General features: G+C 36.0%; 1 protein-coding gene and 1 long non-coding RNA gene across 8 annotated transcripts in view; one reads left to right on the top strand and one right to left on the bottom strand.

Moving 5' to 3' along the window:
- The window catches only part of LOC141571706 (uncharacterized), a 36,784-nt gene extending 19,767 nt beyond the window's left edge, over window positions 1-17,017 (bottom strand). The window contains exons 1-2 of the long non-coding RNA XR_012496731.1: window positions 16,082-17,017; window positions 15,475-15,584 (exon numbers count right to left, since the gene is read on the bottom strand). This is a non-coding gene — a long non-coding RNA (uncharacterized LOC141571706). The remainder of the gene's footprint in view (window positions 1-15,474; window positions 15,585-16,081) is intronic.
- PKIB (cAMP-dependent protein kinase inhibitor beta) overlaps window positions 15,693-24,204 on the top strand; it is a 98,181-nt gene continuing 89,669 nt past the window's right edge. For 3 of the 7 annotated variants that reach the window (XM_019740964.2, XM_019740965.2, XM_074333508.1), the window contains exon 1: window positions 15,703-16,073. The gene's annotated coding sequence lies outside the window, so the exon portion shown is untranslated. Of the gene's footprint in view, window positions 16,074-24,204 lie in introns of all 7 variants that reach the window. The other 4 variants (XM_074333507.1, XM_019740967.2, XM_019740966.2 and 1 more) reach the window with 4 other exon arrangements.

Below are 24,204 nucleotides of genomic sequence, written 5' to 3' on the forward strand. Positions count from 1 at the left end.
GAAATGTCATTTAAAAATTATAATAAGTCCTAGAATAAATCAACTATGAATAGAAGTCTCGCCAGGTGTTTTATTTTTACATAAATTAATTCAATAAATAAATAGCATAGCAGCAAGCTAGAGGCCTGTGATACATTGATTAAAAATCTAGTGGATTTTTTTCCACATTCTACATTTAGAAGAAAGATTCAAAAGTATTAAGTAAAAATATCTTCTCAGGTATTACTAACTTTTACATCATGGAGATTTAAATATAGTTTTAACAGTGGATAGAACCAAAGAGATGTTAAATTATATTTATCATATTATTTATTCATGATGAGAAAAGTAGCCTCAGTCTATTAATAAAGGATTTTAAAATGGGAAGTTGAGACTAAGTATGAGCCGTCTCATGAACTTTCTGTTGTTCCAAAGTATTAAATTCATGAAATACCTTATTTGCAAAGTATTATGACCAGTGGAGGAATTTTTAACTAATACAGTGAGGTAAGATAAACAAAGAGCAGCATATAGTCTACTGAATAATTGAACACCCTTCAACTTCTCTTGGCTTTTGTTGAACTGACTCGTATGTGGGCTACCTTCATCTGCTACTTTTCTACACAAACAACTGAAAGCCTAATAGCTCACTCAGTTGTGGGTTAAAGCTCAAAGGAGCCATAGGTTATTTAATGCGCTCCCTCTCTCACAGCTGAAGAAAGTTAGGTGTATAGAAGTGAAACTAAATTGTGTAAGTATACACTGCAAGTTAATAGAAGAGCAATAGTTAAAACCTAGCTTCTTCCAGTCCAGTATTCTCTCCATGCTACTATCCTGCTTCCCCCAAGACATTTGTTACAAAATGTTAAAATTGGGCAAGAATGTTTTCCCTTTAATAATCCAGAATAGTAATTTCTAATGTTTTTAAAGCGATTACTTTATTATATTAATTATGCTGAGTCCTTGCAAAATATATATTTTACCTGTTTTTCTATCTCTCTTTGTTTTTTGTCTCTCGCTGACACACTCTGAAAGTAATTTGTTTTTGAGATTTGAGGACTTTCAAATATTTCCAATGAAAGGCAAACTCTTTTTGGTGGAGATCACATTTTGTCACCTGGTGCATAATAAATGTTCTCTGAACTGAATTAAGCTTAACCAAATTTATAAAATTGACAAAGCCTTAGTGAAATCATGCTTTGAAATCACCTACTCAGAGAGTGTTTTAATTTTCTACTCTGTGTGGGTAGACACTGTCTAAACTGAAAGTAAACTGATTTATTGAAGCAAGAATGGCATTGCCAAATAGAAACTTCCTATGGCTCTGTCCTGGTTAGGTTTTTCATTATTTGTGTTGTAATTGTTAAATACAGACTTGATACTACCATATGTTTCCCTCGTTTTAACATAACTATACTTTGTATAGTTTATTTCTATCTTCTCAGCAGATTGATAATGTTACGAATTACCTTCGTTATCTGTATTTTGTTTCATCTTTTTGTGTCTTCCCATAGTCCTTTGCTTTTGAAGATACTTTAACTTAAAAAAAAGCTAAAATAAATGAAGAGATGTTTAGACTCAGTGCTAAGAGAGAAAAATCTTTAAAATCTGGATAAAAATGCTTACATTTTTCTTTTCAGTCTTCAATAAGTATTAAATTCACAAGTCTCTTATTGAGGAAGTCGTTCTTAGGTACTTCCTCCTTCTCGACCCCTTCTATATTCTGTGTGTGTGTGTGTGTGTGTGTGTGTGTGTGTGTGTGTGTGTGTGCACTATGTACAGTTGATGATGTAGCAGATGAAAGAACTTATATTTAGGAGGAAAATCCAGCAGATGGACCTTGAACAAGAATTTGGGGAGCTGAGAATCTGGAGAACAAAAGAAATAGCTCCCAGAACTCCAGGTCTCAGTGCTGGCCACAACTCTTCTGGACAATTATGGCTTTGGGGCACAGGAACATGTGAGCACCTGTTAGAACAAATCTCCCTATGCCTCCACCTGAGTGGGGTGGTGGGAGAGGATAATAACTTCACTCCAGATTTTACTGTTTGCAGATAAAGCTGTACCAAGCAGCTGCTTGATTCAGACAAACAAAGCAAGCTAAATAAATGATAACTGTTTATCTCTTGTACTCTCTTCTTTTTGGAAAGCACACATTTTGTTGCCTAGATACATTTGTTTAAATGATGTCTGTTTTTACATTGCTTTGTTTCCTGGTATTATTTCTTAAGTCCTTACGGAAACATTATAGGTTCTAATGCTGAGTCTATGCTTGTTGAATGAATGAACAAATGAAGAACAGAAATATGCCATGTAGATCTGAAACATTTGTGAGAAATAAATCATCTAGTCCTGTCCCCTTATACTATAGAAAGAGGAAATGGAAGTCTGGGGAGACTACATAATTTCTGATCATCAGCAGAATGGGTTTAGTTAGTGTCTATTTCTTTTGATTTCCACTAAAATATGCTCTTCCATTGGAAAAATACAACTGATGCTAAATTGATAGACTTTATAACTCTTGACTGCAGGATTGAGGAGGTTCTTACTTTAGTGCCTGAGTCTTTATGACCCTAATATAACTTCCTAGCACAGACATATCTCTTAGAGTAAGACTTATGCCATAACCGAGAAATTCTACTTCTCAGTCATCTACTCTAGAATAACACCTGTCTATAAGGATTCATAAAAAAACACACAAATGTTTATTTCAGCAGCGTATATAATAATAAAACCCTGACAAGAACCTAATGTTTCTATATGGGGAGGGGTTAAATGAATCTTAATATTTTTATTCTGTGAAATACTATGCAACAGTTAAAAAGAATGGGCTGTACCTATGTAATAGCAGCAGAATTCTAAGACATTGTACAATAAAAAAATGAAAGTTACAGAGTATCTACATTATGCAAACACATAGACATGTAAAAACTATATAGTGATTCTTGTTCCATATGATGTTTATGTAAAAGCATTAATAAAAGGTGGGAAATAAATATGTTAAATTTGTAATAGAGATAGTTACCTCTGGGGATGGCAGGACTAAAAATTGAAGGTGGCTGTCAAAGGTGGCTCGATTTCATTTTCACATTTTAATTTTCTAAGAAATAGAATGTATTCATGAATTATTTGTGTAATGTAAAAGAAAGTTTCTTAAAAGCACATTATTCATTAAAAGCTCAGTGTGCCTCTATTTTGACGTGACCTTTCACCAGGAGCTGGGAGAGAATGTGCAGATGTGCAAGAGAAGGTTGTCATTCTAGGCCAGTTCGTAGTCTATAAAGAAGATAACATAAATAAGTTATTGATATTTAATCATAGGAAAAAAGACAATTGTACACAATATGAGGCAGTAATGGAAGAAGACAGTAAAATTGCTAATGTTTTTGTCAACAAAGAGTTAAATTAGTTAGTAACAAGAAGCCAATATTTTTTCAAGTCCAGATGAGTGATCCTCAAATAGTCCCTAAATCATATTCTCTGAAAAAGGTCAGAATTTTCAGGCTGTGGCTATTCTGAAATATTTTATCTTTTGTTGCTTAATCATTATGTTTTGACATCAGTGGAAATCAAAAGAAATGAGTAAAAATCAGGATCAGAAAAAGGGGGGACATTTAGACATACTCTTGGGGGAAATAATGGAAGTATACAAAAATGCTGAATTATTGGTAAGGACGAGTGATATCTGATTTATTTTTCTGAGCTCTGAGCCTTCTGCTAGCAAATATCATCTTAAAATGAAACCTTATTTAGGAAGAAGAGCTTCATGAATAGCTAATGTGCATAGAATATGATTCACAATGAAACTTTGTGAGGTTTATTTATGGAAGTTATGTAGTGCGGAGGTGAAGATCACAGGTTTAGTGCTTAGACATATCTGTGAGTTTTGAAACCTGATTCCAGCACTTATAGGTTGTAAGATCTTAGGTAAGTTATTTAACCTGCCTGTGCCTCAGTTTACTCATTTGTTAAAAGTAATGATACTGCATACCTCACAGATTGTTTTAAGGAGGTAAAACATGAGGTAATGAAAGAAAAGCACTTTTCTTAGTCACGCTCAGTAAGTTAGAGAAGAATTACTTTTTTTTCCCTCCAGTGGAAGTTTATCAACTTAGGCAAACAGTAAAATGATAGCCTTTTATTAGTGTTCCACAAAACAAAGTGTATATTATTTAGCCTTCAGTTAATCTGGTGAATATAGACACAAAATATATGATTGTTTTGGGGGTGGCAGGTTAGCTCAGTTGGTTAGAACGTGGTGCTGATAACACCAAGGTTGCCGGTTCAATCCCTGCATGGGCCACCGTGAACTGTGCCCTCCTTAAAAAAAAAACACAAAAATGATAATTTAATTGACACAGAGAGATTTTCAGATTTTAGGTAAAAGCAGAACAGTCAGACATTTTTCTTGGTTTAGCTGGGCTAAGGAGAAATGGAGAGTCAGAACACAGCCAGGGAGAGACTGGAGATTAAGGTGATAGTGGGGAGACGATGCACGCTCAGTGTTCTGTCCACAGGGCTGTCCTTGGCGCACAGGTGATAACTGACTTCTATTGGCAAGGATTAGGGGAGAAAATAGATTGAAGCAGATAAAAGCGTGGAGAGTATCTACTGATGGGACACTACTCCCCAGCTGTGCTCCAGTTTCTCCGTGTTAAATAATTCCATAGTTAGGAAGGTTTCTCTTTCAGCTGATTCCTGTTTCCTAACACACACACCACACCCTCATCCCCAACACGTACACACACGTTTGCCTACATGACTATATATTTTTCCTCTGAATAACTGAAGGGCTCCTGGAAATTATTACTTTTTATTATGATTACTATTATTGGCATTGATTTCCACTGCTTCCTTTAGTAGAAATGAAAACTATCCATTCACCCTCCTTTGTAAAATAACTCCCCATAGATTTGAACTTACTCAAAGTCAGTTGCCAAGATGGTAGTTGAAATCCGAGTGAAAAACTCAGTATTGTTTTTGGTCTTAATATCAACATTGGCACAAAATAAGCCAATGCAAGTGTACATGAAAATTATTGATTCTCAAAGTGTCTTCATCTGGGGAAGGAGTGAATGTTTGTACTGGGCAAAAGGATTCTTATGTCCATAATACCAGTTGTTTCATGGATACCTCACCAGAGGGTTCTAACCAGGTAGCTATAACTTAATCAAATATTAAGAAGTCAAAGGTTTTTTAATTTCTTATTTTAAAAACATTAAACCGTATATTTGTTCTCATCAGTTCCATTTACTCGGGATTTAGCCAATGGGATTTGGATTTTTCATGTATATTAGACTTTATTAAACAGTTAGCATGACACTGAACCAAATTTAAGGATCTTTCATTTACTGTAGAAATATAACCCTTCAGATAAAAGTCTGATTCAAAAAATTGATCACGTATAGAGGGCCTTAAAAAGAAAAATTAACTATGTGGTTATTAATATCTTTAAGTGGATTCTATTCATGGGATTGCAAATGCTAACTTTCTACATAGTCAATTTTGTTTCCCTTTCTTGCCTTAATTGTCAGGAAGTGAGGAACCAAATTTAATGTTTAAAGTCAGTAAACATAGGTCAGGTGGTTGATATAGTTATTTCATTCCTTTTATACATTTAAAAAAAATCTAATTTAATAGTCTTATTTTATACAGTGGTTATTTGTTTTCTTTTTTTTGTTTGTTTGTTATATGTTTTAGTTATATTTACAAAGTTGTTCTTTTGATGTTGAAAATATAGTACTGTAGGATCCCTGGAACTCCAAAGGAGAAAAACAAAGCACTGCTTAACAAAATTGAAGATGATAGTGATTTTTGCAGGTATCTACTTTTCCCTTCAGCTATTCAGGTTTACCATTAAAACATTTACCCCCAGAGATTCCCAATGATGCATGCATCCTAATGTTTGATAATACAGTGGTTATTTGTAATAATAATAAATTCCTTTTGGAAGATGGCAGGCTATCAGCTACATACAGGATACATTCTGAGTTCTGCAACTTTTTTTTTAATTGAAAATTACTTCCCTTTAAATGCAACAGGAGGTGGTATAAAACAGGAGGACTAAACACCTAGCATTCCTATTACTATGACCAGGGTTTTAAACAACTATATCTAACTTTTCCATCAGAACAATGAAAGTTGGTTTTATTTTAAATTAGGGGCTCAGGTAAATTCTGGAACATTCTAATCATTGACAGAATCATGAAGGAATTGCATTTTTAATACTATATGGTCATATACAGTTGGATACTTCAGGATCATGAGCTCTAGGAAAAAAGTTGCATTTGTCATCACAGAAATCAGATTCATTTCAACACTAGGATTATTGTGCAATAACAAGAGGCGTGGTCTTTCTTAGAGTAAAAAAAGAACAGTTTAGAGTACAACATCGAGTTTAATCATTGAGTTAAGGATGCAAGGTGATGTATAGTAGTGCTTCTTAAACTGTAACTTATATATGGATAATTTGGAGGACCTTGTTAAATGCACATTGTGACTCAGTAGGGGTGGGGCCTGAGGTCTTACATGTCTAAAAATCTCCTTGATGGTACGAATTCTACTAGTCTGGGGATCTCACATAGCAATAATGTGCATAATAACTTTTATATTTAGGGCCAGATAAGGTTTATATTATTTATTTGAAATCTAATAATGTTTGGAGATCACTTTCTCTCATGAACTTTCACAGGCTAAAATATTGATGGTAAAAGTGTGTTGTGCCAAGCTAATATTTTCAGTCATAAATTGTCCCTTTACTGAGAGGATCTGTATACTGGATTGAAACTAAGTATTCTAACACATCAGGCCAATCGTGTCTATAGATCTGTGCTCATGGGCTTTGGGGTAAAGACAGAATTCTTTCATGTATTTGTGCTATTTAATTTTCTTTATTTTGGATGCCCCGGGTAGCTTGATATGAACCAGAAGACTGGGTGGGAAGAGTTTGATGCAGCAAGTTTATATGCTTTTTCTTTTAAAATACAACAGAAATTTGCATAAGCTGTTTATATACAACTATCATAGAAACGCTTTGTGGGGAAAAAAGTGACATTTATTAATTTAATGTAAAAGCTTAGATTATCACCATTGAACTGAAAAATAATTTTTATTTGTCCCAGTCCTTGAGCTGTAGCCTCAATGTTGCCATTAATGGCGACTTTATCAGATTTCCAGAGCATGACTTGGAATTAGCTCTTTTACTGATAATGAATAATTTATAAACAGATAAGGCAATATAGATAGAACTTCAATGTAATCCTAGTTAAGACTGTCCTTGTTTGAATCAGATGTAAAAAACCTTTCTTAATTTTAGAGAAGAATGTCAACATCCATTACTATTTTATATGAAAACATAGCCATATAGGTTAAAGCCACAGACGTTGTTAAAATCAGAAATGAGAACAGAACTGGTTGTCTCAGAAATTTGTCCTCCAGTAAATTCTCCAGATAAGTTTTCCTCTGAGCAAAATGTAAGTAAACAGAATTTCCCCTTTTTCTTTAAGATTCATTCCATTCAATTCAAAATATTTATAAAAAGTCCCCTGTATGCAGTGAACTATTACTAAGTATTTTATGGAAAAGGATTTACATGAAAAACAGAACAAAAAGTAAAAAGCAAAAACAAATTACTAAATAGACTTGTATTTCTGGTTGAGATGGGGAACAGGAACCAGTATTATCCTCCTGCCTGAATGAAACAACTATAAAAGTAGACAAAATGTATGGAACAATGTTTTTCAGATATTGATCATTAAGCAGCACAGGATAATGGTCCCTGAGAAAGAGGAAACAAATGAGGGAAGCACTATGAAGAGAGTTTCCAGGTAATAGGGCAGGGAGGGGGAACCCAGGCTAAGTCTGGCCACCTCTCAGAGCTGAAGAGATCGAACTGGTCATCTGGGGAGGCACAGTACCTAAAGGTTGCAGGCACAGTTCCTGTGCAGAGAGAACTTCACAGAGAAAGAGCTCCTGAAATCTCCAGAAGATCCTCTCAAGTCTTCAGTTGGATAAAAATCAGTCTATTCATGTAAGGAAACAAGAACCACCTGAAGGAACACCACGGCCAGTCACCAAAGCTCATACAGATCTGAGAATCATTCATGTTCCTATACATGGAATTTTAGACATAATTCAATATGTATTAGAGTACTCAAAAAGTTATTACTTCAGGAGTGGAGCAAAATAAGCCCTGGACTAATGACTTTTCTCTGTTCCTGCCTCATAAACCTTCATGGAAAGCCTCAAAAGGATATATTTTCCAAGTAACTTAATTATGACCAAGAAAAATGTTCAAGAATATTAATAGGAATACAAAAATATCCGTCAGCTACCCAACAAGGCAAAATCACAATGTCTGGCATCCAATTAAAAATTACCAGGCATGTAAAGAACCAGGAAAATATGACCTACAGTGAAGAGAAAAAACAATCAATAGAAGTCCAACATTGACACAAATAATAGAATTAGTAGGTGATGATATTATACAAATTATTGTAGCTCTGTCACATATGCTCATGAAAGTAGAGGAAAGATTGAACACATTGAGTAGAGAGACATGAAAGATACATAAAAGATCCAGATCAAACTTCTAGAGTTGAAAAATACAATATCTGAGATGAAACTGAATTCAAAGTAGATTAAACACTACAGTGTAAAACAAATCAGTGAGCTTGAAGACATAGCAATAGAACTATTCAAAACAAAACATAGAGAAGCAAAAGACCAAAAACAAATGAACACAGCCTCACTGAACAAGCAGCTTAAACATATGTGTTAACTGGAATCCTCAAGGGATGTGGGCATTAAAAAACATTTGAAGAAATAACTGAAATGTTTCCAACCCAAAAAGTGCAATGGATCTCAAGTGCATAAAACCTGAAGAAAACTACCCAAAGAAATCATTATAAAATTACTTAAAATCACCAGTAAAGAAAAAAAAATCTTTAAAACGGAGAATAAAAAACATATTAATATTTTGTACAGCAACTTTTTTTAAAGTATTGGGGGAAAGAATCTGTCAACTTAGAATTCTGTATCAATGCCCTCCTTATTACTTAAAAAAAGGAATCTTCATTAAATAGTTTGGAATCAGTCAGGAAAGCATGGGCCTTGTGTGGTAAGTCTTCAGTCAACCCACCGCCCACCCCTTCTTTCCTTCCACACCTCTCCCTTCCTTTCTTTATCAATACAAGGTTGGGAAGAATTATCTTATGCACATATAATAATTGGTAATGCTAAGGTCTGATTTGCAAAGGAAGATGTCCCCTCCTAGGTGTCAAAGTGGTACTTAAACTCTAACCTTTGGAAATTGTTCCAAGACATTATTATCTCCCTAAATTTCTCATCTGCAATGTTAATTGCTGCACTCCCCCACTGCTAACCCCAAAGAGCATCGCACAAGAAGCTACTGAGAGAGTCAATGTGATTATAAACCTCCTCATGGCTCACAGGAGAACCTCAAATGATTGAGGAGAAGACAAAAATGATGTAGAAAGGGTCAGGCTTTACTTATTTTAAAATTTTGTCTAGGGCTGTAACTAATAAGGGGAATGATGAATAAGATGCATCTAATCCAGGAAACCCAGATAAATGTTAATGCTAACGATTATATTTCAAACATTAAGATATTTTAATTTTTACAGCTTTTCTAACTCGTATACAGTGTAAGGAGAATTTTAAAAAAATAGTGTCCCAACTGGGTTAAGTTTAAATTCTCAGTTCCCAAGGAAATTTTTATGAGGCTAGTCTTCACATCCAGTGCCATCTAGAAGACTCCACCCACCCTAAGTTCCATCAGTGATGAGTGAGTTATGTTAAATTAGCGTTTGCCCCAAAACAAAAAAGGCCCAACTCATTTTATAAGACAATTTAGCATTTGTTATGTTTATCTACAGTTATTGAGTAATTCAGGACCGTGATAAATAATATCTACTATAATAGATATCACAAAAATGTTACTGGAGTTCTGATAAATGTACATTTTCTAATATTATAAGAGAAAATCCCAGAGATAGCAAGAAGTTAGAAGTTACAAGTTAATTTTTTAATTATGTTGATCATCTAATCTTCAATCTCTGAGCTCTGATTTTACGAATTTGTACATAGAAGCAATTCATACAAAAATATATTGAAACGTTTTTAATTATTATATATGTTAAAAATAAAGTTTATTTGGGCAAATAAATTACTATCTACTGATAAATCAGAAAAGTAGCTTTGTTAAGTTTTAGATGTCTTTGAATTCTTATGATGTTTTTGCCAGGTGTTAAAGTCATCATATTGAACAGAGGAGAGAGAATAGTTGGTGTTTTTTTATGAGTATACGTATATGTAATTATTGTTGAATATAAAGGTGTGGATTAATTTATTTGCATACTCATACAAATATTATTATTCAATAGTTATTGAATGTGTGCTCTGGACCAAGCACTTTGTTGATGCCATACCACTGGATGACTAGATGGTTAGTAATTTTTTTATTGGTCCTAAAATATTCAGAGTTCTCTCATTTACTGGAAGAGGTTAGAAGATAGTGTTATGGAATATAAGAACTTCATACTAACAAACTTACAATATAATTAGGAGAATTAATACACCTTGAAAGGTTTTAAGGACATACCAAAAACTTGAGAATATTTTTTTTCTTTTAATTTAGAATTGCTATACTCCCCAAGCACATGAAAGAAAGGCTATAAAATTTGGATATCAATTTGGCATGTTTGAATAAATTGATCAGAGGTGGAAAAAAAAACCATCAATAGGCTGTCATAAAATAGATTATTTGTGAATAGGAATTTGAAGAAATTAAGTGGCATTGCTTAAGAGTGGAAGGTAGTAAAAATAAGCATTTCCCCTGCCCAATTATAAGTGTTGAACTAAGAAAGTCACATGGAGTTGGCAAGTTGATTAGTTTATCTGGAAAACAGAATTTGTGTTGGGAAATGATAAGAATTGAGATGGAGATGGATGGGTAAATGTTCTAAATGTTGCTCTGAAGAGTTTGGATTTAATAAGAAAGTCAATTAAGAGTTTTATGGAATTTTAGAGCAGGGCAATCCTTTAGTCTTCTACCTTCCCTTCAGAGATACTGACTACTGAGATTATACACCATTCACGGCATTGCCACATGGGATTAAAACCCAACATTTCCTGTTTCCGGTGCTCTTTTCATATACTCTACTACTCTACAAAACAATGCCCCATTGACCAGGAGCATGAGAGACATATGAGTATAATGATAATTTGAAATATTTTGTTAGGAAATTTCTACTTCAAACAGTAGAAATTACTGCCTCTTACTCTACAGCCTCTGATTTTTCTGAAAGCTAGTCGTGTGCCAACTTTTTCATTGCCCAGTCTCTCTTTCAGTGGATGTGGTTCTGTGGCATCATTTCTGCCACACAGCAGGAACAGGATCACTATTGGGCAGCTCAGCCTCCACCCCCTCCTGCCATAAGGCCCAATGTCATCCAAGCCTGGTCTTAGAGCAACTTTCTTCCAGGCCACCCAAAGATGGATGCTCCTCTATTCTGCTGTAAACCTCGGCCCAGTTATGCTGCTGTCCCATTGCCACAATCTGGGATCCTTTCACGGTCATCATCCAGAAAATGATGGATGGAACCTCTGATGGAATTTATGGCTCCCATTCTATTGTGAGCAGAAGAGGGGGGGTAGGATCAGAGTGTGACGCTTTTTAAGGAAAGTTCACTTGACTCTGGCAGCTACTCAATCATTTCTCAGAGTGCCTATCAACTGGAGGAAGAGAATGGAATAGCGTAGTTAGAATCAGCCTCAGCAGTTCTTTCTCCCCTCTCTAAGAGGTTTTAAGATTGTCCTGTGTAGGTCATGGCTTGGGAAGCTAGCTCAGCTTCTGTCACAGATTCAAAAGGTCACTCTTCCAGCCCTTCCAAATCACGTATTTTAGGGAGGGATGAAATGCGGTCATCTTGTAGATTCTCCTTTAGTACCAGGGAACCACATATGTTTCCTGGGGGATAGGTGAAAAGGAGGCGTGGAGGACCCTATTTTCTCAGTTCTCTGTAACCAGACTTGGCACAGTTCAGGCACATGTCTCTCCTTCCTAGCGCCTTCTGTTCCCAAGGAAAGACAGCCACTCCAATGGATGTAAAGTCTCTCTAGACAGTTTTAATCTTCCGAATTTCATATATACTGTTTCACAGTTGGAAAGCTTTAGAAACATAGGTAAGCTTCATATTATTATAGATATCTTGGTTTGCCAAATAGATCTGAAAAGCTCCCAGCTCCCAGGGTCATCCAGCCGTGTTATTCCTGTGGCCTCAGCGAACCTCATTGTAGTGGACCGATGCTCGTCCCCAAAAAGATATATCCAAGTCTTAACCCTGAACATGACCTTACTTGGCAAAAGGGTCTTTGAAGATGTAATAAACATCAGGAGCTCCAGATGAGGTCACCTTGGATTAATCCAGACCCTAAATCTAGTAGGCGTTCTTATAAGAAGAGGAGAATACAGATAGTGGAGAAGAAACACAGAGAAAATGTTGAGGTGGAGATTGGAGTTATGCAACTACAAGTCAAGGAACACCAGTGATTATCGATATGCACCAAAAGCTAAAGAGGCAAAATAGGACTCTCCGCTAGAGACTTCAGAGAGAGCAATGCCCTGCCAATACCTTGATTTTGAACTTCTGGCTTCCAGAACTGTGAGAAAATAAAATTCTCCTGGTCCAAGTCACCAAGTTTGTGGTAAATTTTTACGCAACCCTAGGAAAACTAATATACTAGCCTACAGAAACATGGTGATGGTGCCTGACTCTCCTGCCAAAGTCTCAGCTAGCCTCGCCCTGAAGATTGCAAAACTAGATGTCATTTGAAACCTTGCCTCACAATCAAACCCCTTTTCCCACCATTCTTGGTCTCACCTCAAAATACAATCTGCATTTAGTCTCTCCCATACTTTAATCCCCAGGGGATTTGTACTGTTTCTGCTTCAACCAAGCTCCTCTTTCTCCACTTCCTCCAAACAGGACTGGCTAAATAATTGTGGGGCTCAATGCAAGATGAAACTGTGGGGTCACTTGTTTAATATTATTAAGAATTTCAAGGCAGGGACAGCAGAGCACTAAGACAGGGATGGGGCCTTCTTAAAAGTAGAGTCCTACGTTACTGCACAGGTTGCACACCCATGAAGCTGGCTTGCCTTTGAAATTTATCCACTCTTAATTTACAGAATCCTTGTTCAATATTGAAAAAATCCCACTACCTATATAACCCACTCACACTATGCTTTCTCCATTTTTCTTGCTTTAGGTGAAAATCAACTTTCTCCTTAGAATAGTTTCTTCTAGGTCTCCCTCAGTGTAAAATGCTCATCATCTCACATCCTAGGACCAAGGGAAGCATTATTAGCACCGTTGTAGCTCCCGAGTATTGCTTCTGAGCTGTGTACTACCTCTTATACCAGCATTTGATCCTTTTAGGCTCTTCCATGGATATGCACATTCTGTCCCAACTGCACCGTCATCTACTTAGTTCCACATCATTCCACCACATTCATGGAAGTCTTTGGTATCTGATTCACTTCTTCTCTATCCCATGGCATCCACTGTAGGTGGCTTCAATCCATGTGAATAGCCTTTTCAGTACCTTAGGATCCAATTCCTTGATCTTTGTTCCTTGTTAGCCAGTCCCACCCACAATTCTTCTGTAAATCTTGCCATCATTCTTACTAAAACTTTCAAGAAAGCTATTCACCTTCACTACTTCTAATTGTTTTCTCTCTTATTTGATGGAGATGTGCAGTTCTTTCACTTCTTTTTTCTCCCTTTTTATGTCTTCCCATTTTCCTACATAATCTTAAATTAACCTGATAGCCCTGTCCTTCAACCACTCTCTTAAAAACGGCAGCCAAGCTTTCTCCTTGTCTTTCAATTAAATCACTTGGCAAAACCCCAAAGTTGGGTTAGTTAAGCTTTCTGCATTTAGAGTCATATATTTTACACAAATTCACATGATTGCGTAGTAGTAACGCTATCACCAATGCACTCAAAAGTACTTCTTTGGCCTTATGGTCAGGTTCTCGCTACCATTCCCAACCGTAGCTACTGCAAAGCTACTGCAAAGCTTTAGGTTGCTTACCTGATTTCTACTTTCCTAGTAGAAATGAGAGACAATCAAAAATCTTCAATCCATTATAAATAGATGAAAGCATTCTATAAATAGTATTTTCTTAAGTCATCATTTTGTCTTAATTGAAGGAAACTAGGTTATATTTATTCATTTAAAAACTGCTTATTAAACAACTGTTTTGTACAGGTACTGTTCTAGGTACTGAAGGTAAAGCTTTCACAGAACATACATTCTAGTGGTTCTAATGATTTAAAATATGTAACTTAAAAATGTATCAGTGAGAGCTAATGATTTTTTTCAAATTTACCCAAAAATACAGGTTTTTACAAAACAAATTTGGTGAGCATAAGAATACAATTGCAGAATCATAAAAATCCAAACATGGCAGTGTAACTCATAAATCCAAACATTTTAGCATCACTACATAGGCTCTCTAAAATAAATAGGCCTTAGAATAATTTACCTTAAATAATAATATATATTATTATATAATAAAATTATGACACCTTAGAAATACATTTGATAATGCCAAATAATAAGTTTTGAAGTTACGCTAAAAATACAAATAAGTCTCAATTTCTTTAAGTATTAATAATATCTGTATGACCACACAAGTAACTATGTTTTTAGAAAACTAAATGTACTGGCTGGCATTTAGAAAAATCACAAGCTTTTAATAACATGGTGTAAGCTAAAAAACGTCCATCAACCTTAAAGGCAGAAAGACCTAAGTTCAAAAACTGATTTGGAGTCTTCCTAGCTTTGTTAGTCGTGTACAAATTACCTAACCTTTCTGAGCCTCACTTTATTATATGAAAATAGAGATGATTATTACTACATTGTGGGGGTAGGAATATTTAATGACTTAAAGAGCATGATTGAAGCATCATTAGTAGATACTAAATAAAATATTTGCCTGGTTATATTTGCTTATCTCACATAGCTTTTGTGTAAAAAATAATTTGGAAGGAGTCAATGAAGTGGTAGGTATCCCTAAGGGGGAAGCCAAAGCACCGTATCAGTGAGCATACTGGTGTTAAGAAGACTTTGAATACTAGTAATGACTTTGAGGAAACCAGAGACGATCTCACGATTTCCCTAAGCACAAAGCACCTTCTCAGGAAGCAGAGATGAGCACCTTAATTTTTGCAGCAGTATTATCATCCATTAAATATGGCTTTTAAAGGACACCAAGTGAGAACAGTAAGGACTTCATTTTCCTTAGTGAGAACCTGAAAGTGAAACTTGATATACATTGTTTTCTTCTTTGCTTTGCCCCAAAGTTGTCAGCATTGCATGTTCCTTCCCACTCAGTTAAAACAGTCTGTTAGTAAACGTGAAGCTCCAAATGCCGGGTGTAGATGAGACAACTATGCACATTCCTACCTTTTCCAAACAGCCAGGAATAGATCAAAGGGCAACTTTATGGCACTTGGAGTAAAAAACCTGCAGGCACGCACATATGGGTCGGACTGACAAGTTGTAGCGTCCGGGAGCTGGAAGAGAAGAGAAATTCCCGTAGTCACTTAAATTCTTAACAGAAGCTGAACAGTCACCCAGCGGGACTGAGCGTGGCAGGTGGGGAGGATGCGGGTTCTGTGATGATCACAGATGATTAGTCGTCTGAACGCGCACGCAGGGAAGAGTCTTGTGCCGGGCGCCAAAAGGGAAGAGCGACCGTCGCGCTTGCCGCGAGAGCTCCGCGGCGCCCGGGCTGCACAAAGAGCGGGACGCGGCAGGGGGAACCGCGCTCTGCGCTCGGGGGGCGGGTCCCAGCGGTCACTCCCTCCGCCCCCGGAGTCGCGGCTACCGCCTGACTAAACCTCAGCCCGACAGCTCAGAAAAGGCTGCAGTTCCCTATGTTGTAGAGGCTGCCACGAGCTAGAGCCCGCAGCGCAGCTCCCAGCCACAGGGAGGCTGGCTGAGCGAGTTGGAAAGCGAGGGGACACCTGGCCCAGGCACGCGGTCAGCTCTGCACGCGGTTGGTACGTACCTGGTGGTGTAGTGGGAGTGGGTGTCGCTGGTGCGAGGATGGAGGGCAAGGACTTGGGGAGTCAAGGGAGACTGAGCCTGCGAAATTGTAACTTTCCCATTTCCCACCCTGTCTGCACTAGCACCCGGGGAATTCAAAGCGGATGCCCCTTTTGCTAAGGCGACCACGTCATTCTTATGCACACTAGTGAAAGGGGGCGCTCAGGTCTACAGGCATAGCCAGGGAGGTCTGGTCACCTTCTTTTTGCCCACTGTGTCCTGAAGGTGGATATTGGTGACCTCCTGTTGTAAATTGCCAAGCCCTTCGCCTCTCACACAGACAATGCCAGTTGTTTTCCTTGGGCTGCGCGTTCAGAGCCCCAGGCAGCCCTTCGCGGCCACCCAGTCAATAGAGACCCGAGTTCTTACTGGCTCTGCTAGCGTCGAGCTGCGTGGCTTTAGCCAGGTCACCTCGCATAGCCACTATCCCTCTGTCCATTCTTTGATAAAATATGGGGATGATTAGAATGGATGATCCCCAGGGCAAGTATTGGATTTTCCTGGAGCCTAGGACCCCGGCCGGCGACAGGGAGAGACCCGAATGTAACGTGGTGGCAGGGGCTTAGGGGATGGGAGGCGGGGGTCCTTGACTGCTGCTACTGCTACTGCTGCACCCCGTTAGGGAAGCTCCTGAAAGCGCCTTCTCGGGGGTGGAGCGGGGATGAATCTTCCTTAACCAGCTGCTCAGGCTGGGGCTGGCAGGTCCCTGCTGAGTGAGGCTGAGACAGGCTGGCCTGCCCCCTCTTTTTAGAGCTCATGCTAGGGAGCGCAGCTGAACTCGGTTCCTTTGGAAAAGTGCTTGACCTGAGCGAGGCACACGGGAAACATTTGAAAAATAAACCAGAAAACTGCAGATGGTGTTACTAGTCAGAGTCTGTGTAGGGCTGGAAAGTGGAGACTTGAGGCTGATAACCACTTCAACATTCACCTAGGGAAAACAAAAACAAACAAAAACAAAACCAAAAAAAACCCCTAAAACATTCATGTTAATGATTTGGGTACTGAAAAAGTATTTCATTAGAATTACTTTGAATCTTGCATTTCTTTTTGTATACATCTAGATTCAAAATCCATCTGTTCACTTTATCTCTTCACAAGAGTCTTTCTTCTTATGGACTTTGCTACACGTTAAAAATTATTCTGGGATTTAATATTCAGAAAGCTCAGAATTTGGATTATTAAAATGAGATCTGATGGACATAAGCCACAGCAAGTACTGTAATGTGGTAGGTTCTGGATCAAGCGTTTTGAAAACCCTTTTTGTTTTCTGATCTTACGTCATCTGCTGGTCAATACTCCTAACACTATCTCAAGAGAGTTCATATTATAAAAAAGTGTTTTGGAAAATCAAATCATTCAACTTGGAAGCAAAATATACTTTGGAAAAAAATTTTTTTTGCAAGAAGTTTTCGGTAATTGACTTTTTAGTCTTATCTTTACCACAACTTTCTTCAACAAAATATTGAAGGTTAATGAAATACGTAATGCAGGATATTAAAAAATGTGTCACATTTCATTTTTGTTAAAGTTCTTTCCTCTTCTTTAGTCAATATTAAACTAGAAATTTTGATTTTTAGAAATTACCCCTTTCAATGATTTTTAAAGAAAAATTTTTATTACAAAATTGTATACCTGAAATCCATGTAACTTTGCTAATAATTTAAAGAAAGTTTATGAAGTTGTAAAACCATGCTCATAATTCAGTTTTAGAACATTTTAATCACCCTATAAGATCCATTATACCCATTTACAGTTAATCTCTACTCTCACCCCAGCGAAGGCAACCACTAATCTACTTTCAATCTCTATAGATTTGCCTTTTCTGGACATTTCATGTAGACAGAATTATGCAGTATATTGCATTTTGTTTATGGGTTCTTTCACTTAACATGTTTTTGAGATTCATCCATTTTGTAGTATGTATCAGTATTTCATTCCTCTTTATTATTGAATAGTTTTCCCTTCTATGGATATACCACATATGTCTATCCATTCACCAGTGGATGGAAATTTGGATTGTTTTTAATTTAAGGCCACTATGAATCATGATGCTAAGAATATTTATGTGCAAGTCTTTGTGAGTACATGTTTTCATTTCTCTTGGGTAGTATTAACAGTGGAATTGCTGGGTTGTATGGTAAACTTATGTAACATTTTAAGAACATTATAAAATGATTTTTATGCAGAATTGACATATTTACAAAAGTAGAAAATTGTAGAGAAATAAATGATTCCTACTGGATAATATATGATTTGATATATATATATATATATATATATATATATATATATATATATATATGTAAAGAGAAAGTTGGAAGAGGAAACACTTTACTTCCTTTCAAATTTAGAGCTCAAATCAGCAATTTTGAAAAAAAGAAGTAATATTTCTCATAAATAAAATACTTTTAAAGATAATTTTTTGGGGGAGCAGTTTTAGATTCACAGCAAAATTGAGAGGAAGGTACAGAGATTTCCCACATAACCCCTACCCCCACTCCACATGCATAGCTGCCCCACTATCAACATCACTCACCACAGTGGTACTTTTGTTACAATGGATGAACCTACATTGACATATGCTAATCACCCAAAGTCCATAGTTTACCTTAGGCTTCACTCTTGTTGTTTTACAATCTATGGGTTTGGACAAATGTATAATGGTAGGTATCCATCATTAAAATATCATACACAGTACTTTTACTGCCCTAAAAATCTTCTGTGATCTGCCTAGTCATCCTTTCCCCCAATATCTTCTTTTAATGCTAAATGAGAGTAAATTTGGTTTTATCAAGACTAAAGCTCATTCAATGTCCATTGCAAATGAGAAAGAAAGTAATTTGAAAATTGTATTTTAAAATGTTGATGAGACTCAGACCTGAATGGCTTGAAAGTTTTTCTATTCCTTCAACAGATTTTAGGAAATATCATTCCTTTCTGAATATGAAATAACCTTCTATAAATCCTATGATTAAAATAAGCTTCCTTAACAATGATGAAGCATAATTATTTTAAATAATAATTAAATATATTCTATTATTAGATGTAGATATCTAAGGCTCAAGAGTAATTTACATGTACAAATATGACATGTTAATGATAAATCCAGGACTCCTGTCTTCCAGTTTTAAAAGTTCGACCATTAGTACATGCTCTTCTGAATCCTGTTGGTGTCAGAAATTTTCATATTAATATGCTCTACATACTTTTTATAAATCATTATCAGTTAGTGACATTAATAAAAAGAACTCCAGGTTAAGAATTTGAACTTACCCAGACAAACAAAATTGTTTATTATTATTTTTTCTTTTTATTTGAAGTGCAATTGATTTTGAGAAATCAAATAAGTAGTCTATGTTTTACTCAAGCTATTCTTCTCATTCTAGCTCTCAAAGGCAAATAGCAGCTTTATGCATCTGCCCAGGTATGATGAGTGCTACGAACTTTATAAATCATCGTGGATTTGTGTCCTCCAGTCACTCTTATTCTTAAAATGTGATGGTGTCCAAAAGCTAGGTGCTTGGTTGGAGAAGAAGTTCAGAGCTAAACAAGAATCAAACAGTTTGGATTTGTATATATTCCTGAACAGGAGGAGGTAATCTCACCTAGAATCTGGATCAGTTAGAATAGGATTTCTCAGACTGGAAAGAGGGCCAAGGGAGTGGAGACACTTTAAGATTATGTAGTCTGGAGCCAATACAACTTGGACACTTGTTGGCAGCAGAAGAAGCATTTACAGATAATATAAATGGAGCTAAATGCCTTCCTCTACCTCTCATATTCTCCCTTTCCATAGTCTCTTCTTCCTGCTAAGTCTGAAAATCTACTATGCTGATGAAAAAGAATCCCCATTTGGGAGTATGGAAATCAGCATGGTAAACTGCAGGTTTTTGTTTTTTGCATGAAGTAAAAGAGGAAACTGAGGTCCAGTATGATAATATCTGGAGTAAAACCACAGAAAACAGAAGAGTTAAGCCATCTTCCCAAACATGCTTATATTTAAATGACTATAAAATAATTTACTTCTAAACTAATCTTTATGGATGGGCTAACATGTCTCAGAAAAAAACACTATTCATAAAATCAGTGTGTGTGTGCGTGTGTGTGTGTGTGTGTGTGTGTGTGTAAATAAGAATGGCTTACATCTCATGCAATAACTCTTGTTTACTATGATCGTTTTTAAAAAAATGAGAATGAGTACTTCTATCATGGAGCCTATGGATCCAGGTATAATTTTAAATCTCAAAACACTGACATAAGCCCCTCTTGTCTTTCTTTCTCAAAGAGGCCTTGAAACCTGATAAAAAAGCTAGATTATAGATGTCCTGGTTTTTGTCACACTCTGAAGATTTGTAAAGAATCTATCAAACCAAAAGAAGATGTTACAAAGTCCAGGGCTGCCACAGAAACCACTCTGCCTCTCAGTTCCCCCATCCTTGAAGAAGTATGTCTATTATAATTGTGTGCATTGCTGTCAAGAAGCAGAACTTTTCACAGTAGTGAAAAGTTACAAAAAAATAAACCCAACTCTACATCTTCCTATCATGTGAAGGAGCTGTATGTATTTATTTGTATGTACTCTAGTAGCTCTAAGGAGGTTGGATTGAAGGGGTATTGGACAGACTGTTGTAGTAGGGCAAGCAAGGGATGCTAAAGAGTGAGTCAGGCATTAGGGATGAAAAATTAGAGATGAACAAGAGTATTCAAAGTCTAGAAATATCAGAAGCCGAAACAATCAAGCTTGATAATAATTGGGATATGAAGTTGGGGATAGGTGGGAATGAATAATAATGCTTCTCAGATTCTTGGCTTCAGTTTGAGATCTAACACGATTTACTAAGATGAAAATATAAGAATAAGAGCAGATTCGGTGGGTTTACTGGGTTGGATAATGTCTCCTCAAAATTCAGGTACTTCCTGAAACCTCACAATATGATTTTATTTACAAATAGGGTCATTGCTGTTATAATTGGTTAAGATAAAGTCATACTGGAGTAGAATGGGCCCTTAACTCAATATGTCTGGTGTCCTTATAAGAAGAGAAGAGCACAAAGACAGAGACAGGCAGAGGGAAGACAAACCTGTGACAGTGGTGGCAGAGATTGGAGTTAGGCAGCTGCAAGGGATTCCAAGATTTACCAGCTATCACCAGAAAATAGGGAAGAGGCATGAAATGGATTCTCCTTCTGAGTCCCTAAGATGGAGGCAACTCTGCTGACACTTTGATTTTAGATTGCTGGCTTCCTCACCTATGTAAGAATAAATTCCTGCTGTTTTAAAGCACTTGGTTGGTGGGCAATTTGTTATGGCAGCCATAGAAAACTAGTACAGTGGTTATGGGGGTAGATAATGACTAAAAGATGAACCAGAGGTGAAGGTATCCAAGAGGTTGTTTCATAAAAAGCGCAGGAGACATATATTTAGTTGACATTGGCATCCAGGTGGTAAACATTATGATGAGACCTCCTCTGGCAAGCATGTAGAGTAAGAAAATGGAAGCCTGTGAAGTGAATTCTCTGGGAGCCCAAGAAGAAAAGCTGGAAAGGGCATTGCTATAGCAACAAGGGTACATAGAGGTTTAAAAAGTGTACCATGATCAACAGGTCATAGTCATCAGAAGGCTCAGTAGGACAAAGGCTCAAAGGACTTTTTATTTGACAGTAGAAAGTGAGAGTAATGGCTTTATGACTGTGAGGTGAAAGCCAGGTAGCATTGGGTAAGAAATTGAAAGTAAGGAAATGGGGTCAGCCAGTATTGAGTACTCATCCCAGGATTACAGCTGAAAATAGAAGACAAATTGGGTGGGCAGTGGGAGTCAAGACAGAGGGTCAAATTAATTTTTAGTTAATGTTTCAAGGAGAGCCTTAGTTCTCTCTTTAGATGCCATGAAAGAGTGATTAGTGTGGGAGAGGCTGAAGATCCAGAAAAGACAATTCATGGAGCTGATTTCCAAAGGAGGATATGGGATCAGGGTGAAGGTAGAGGCCTTAAAAATGTAATATATTTTTCAAATTGTAATAGAAGCTTGAAAATCTTCTAAGGGACAGTAGTTATTTTTCTTTCCATGGAAATCAGTGTACATATAAGGACAAGGGAAACTGCTATTTACTGAGGAACATACCAGGCCCAAAGTAGGTGTTTCTACATGTTCATTTATTCTCCAACCTGTAGAATTGGTCTTATGGCTCTGTTCTCTAGATAAGTGAGTGAAGAGAGTATATATCCAAACTCATTTAATAGAAAGTGGCACTAAGGTTGCTTCTATATCTTGGCTATTGTATTAATAAATAATGCTGCAATGAATAAAAGGGTGCACATATCTTTTCAAACTGGGGTTTGGGATTTTTTCGGATAAAAAAGTGGAATTGCTGGGTCATAATGTGGTTTTATTTTTAATTTTTTGAGGAACCTCCATACTGTTTTCCATAGTGGCTACACCAATTTGCAATCCCACCAACAGTGAACGAGGGTTCCCTTTTCTCCACATCCCTGCCAACACTTGTTTGTTGATTTATTGGTGATGGCCATTCTGACAGGTGTGAGGTGATATTGTGGTATATATATATATATATATATATATATATATATATATATATATATATATAGTTATATTTCAATTCTAATGTTCAATCGTAATTCCTTCAATATTATCTTCCAGTCTTTCTACATTTGTAAGGATGTATTTTTAGATTGATGTAATAGTGGTACATAGTTTGCATTTTACTTTTCTTCCTCTTAAAATTATTATTACCAGAATAAAAATGAATCAAAATAGCAAACTGAAAAAAATAACATTTTCCCTTATTATGTAACGTGACCTATGAAATAGTTTTTGGTTAGATAAAATTTCAGATTTAAGGGTATGAAACAGAATTTTCTAGTTTATCGAAAGGCTACACTCTGATTTTGCTGCATCCTGTGGTAATCACTGATTTAACATAGAGATGAGAAAACAAAACAAAAATATACCCAAACCATTAAAATATATTGCTTTAACTATTAATAATGTTTAAATGTAGAATTCAGTATTTCCCAGGATGGTATGTGCTTGCTATTGTGATTTCTTCAATAAGAATCACAGATGTGAAAATATAATGAAGTGATTTTTTCCTTTTGATCTCATTCTTTTGTCAACTCTCCATTATTACATTATAATGAGTTATTCCACATGTTATTTTCTGGGCAGATAATCTTTACCACTTAAAATACCATTAAATTTTAAACTTTAAAATATTCAAGTATTGATTTTGAGATAATATACATTGCAATGAAAGTCAAAAATTATAGAATTGCATTAAAGAAATAAGGTCCACCTATTTTTCTACCATTAATTATAAAATTATTTGCATATATGTAGCTCTTTAAAAACAAGTTACATGTACATATAATATATACATATATATACATATATATCTTATTTTCCACTTAATAAATCATCTTACTATATCTTTCCTAGACAATAATCATATTTTTAATGGCTGCATAGTGTGCTATTAATTTTTTAATTAATCTCTATTGGTAAATATGCAGAATTTCCTCAAATTTAGTTGCATAAATAGTATCATAGTAGATAACTCTGTTCATAATCTTTATACACTGTGCACACTTTTTTGACTAATGCCTTGAAATAAATCTCTATACATGGAATTGCTAAGACAGAGGACATTCACTTTTTAAAGATTTTTGATACATTCTGCAAAATATTTTTTTCAAAAACCCTATAGCAATTTCTACTCAAAATAGTATTTTTACTAATATGCTAACACTGTTTCAAAAAATTAAATTTAAAAATCAGTGGGAAAAGATAGCTCATATTTGTATTTCTTTGATTGCTAGTGAGGCTGAATATTTTCAGTTAGCCAATATTTTTAATAGGTATTTTGGATTTATTTTTTATGAATTGTTTTATTATATTCTTTGCCTGCTTTTAATCTTTTTTGTTTGTTTGTTTGTTTCAAGAGCTTTTTATTCGTAAGGATATGAACGCTGTGGCAATTTTTGAATCAGGTTCTTTTTTTGCCATTAACTGTTTAGGGAACATTGCTAGGAAGAATACTGAAATTTTATGGATGTTAAAGCTATCAA

The sequence above is a fragment of the Rhinolophus sinicus genome, linkage group LG05 (assembly GCF_036562045.2).
Source record: "Rhinolophus sinicus isolate RSC01 linkage group LG05, ASM3656204v1, whole genome shotgun sequence".
NCBI lineage: Eukaryota > Metazoa > Chordata > Mammalia > Chiroptera > Rhinolophidae > Rhinolophus > Rhinolophus sinicus.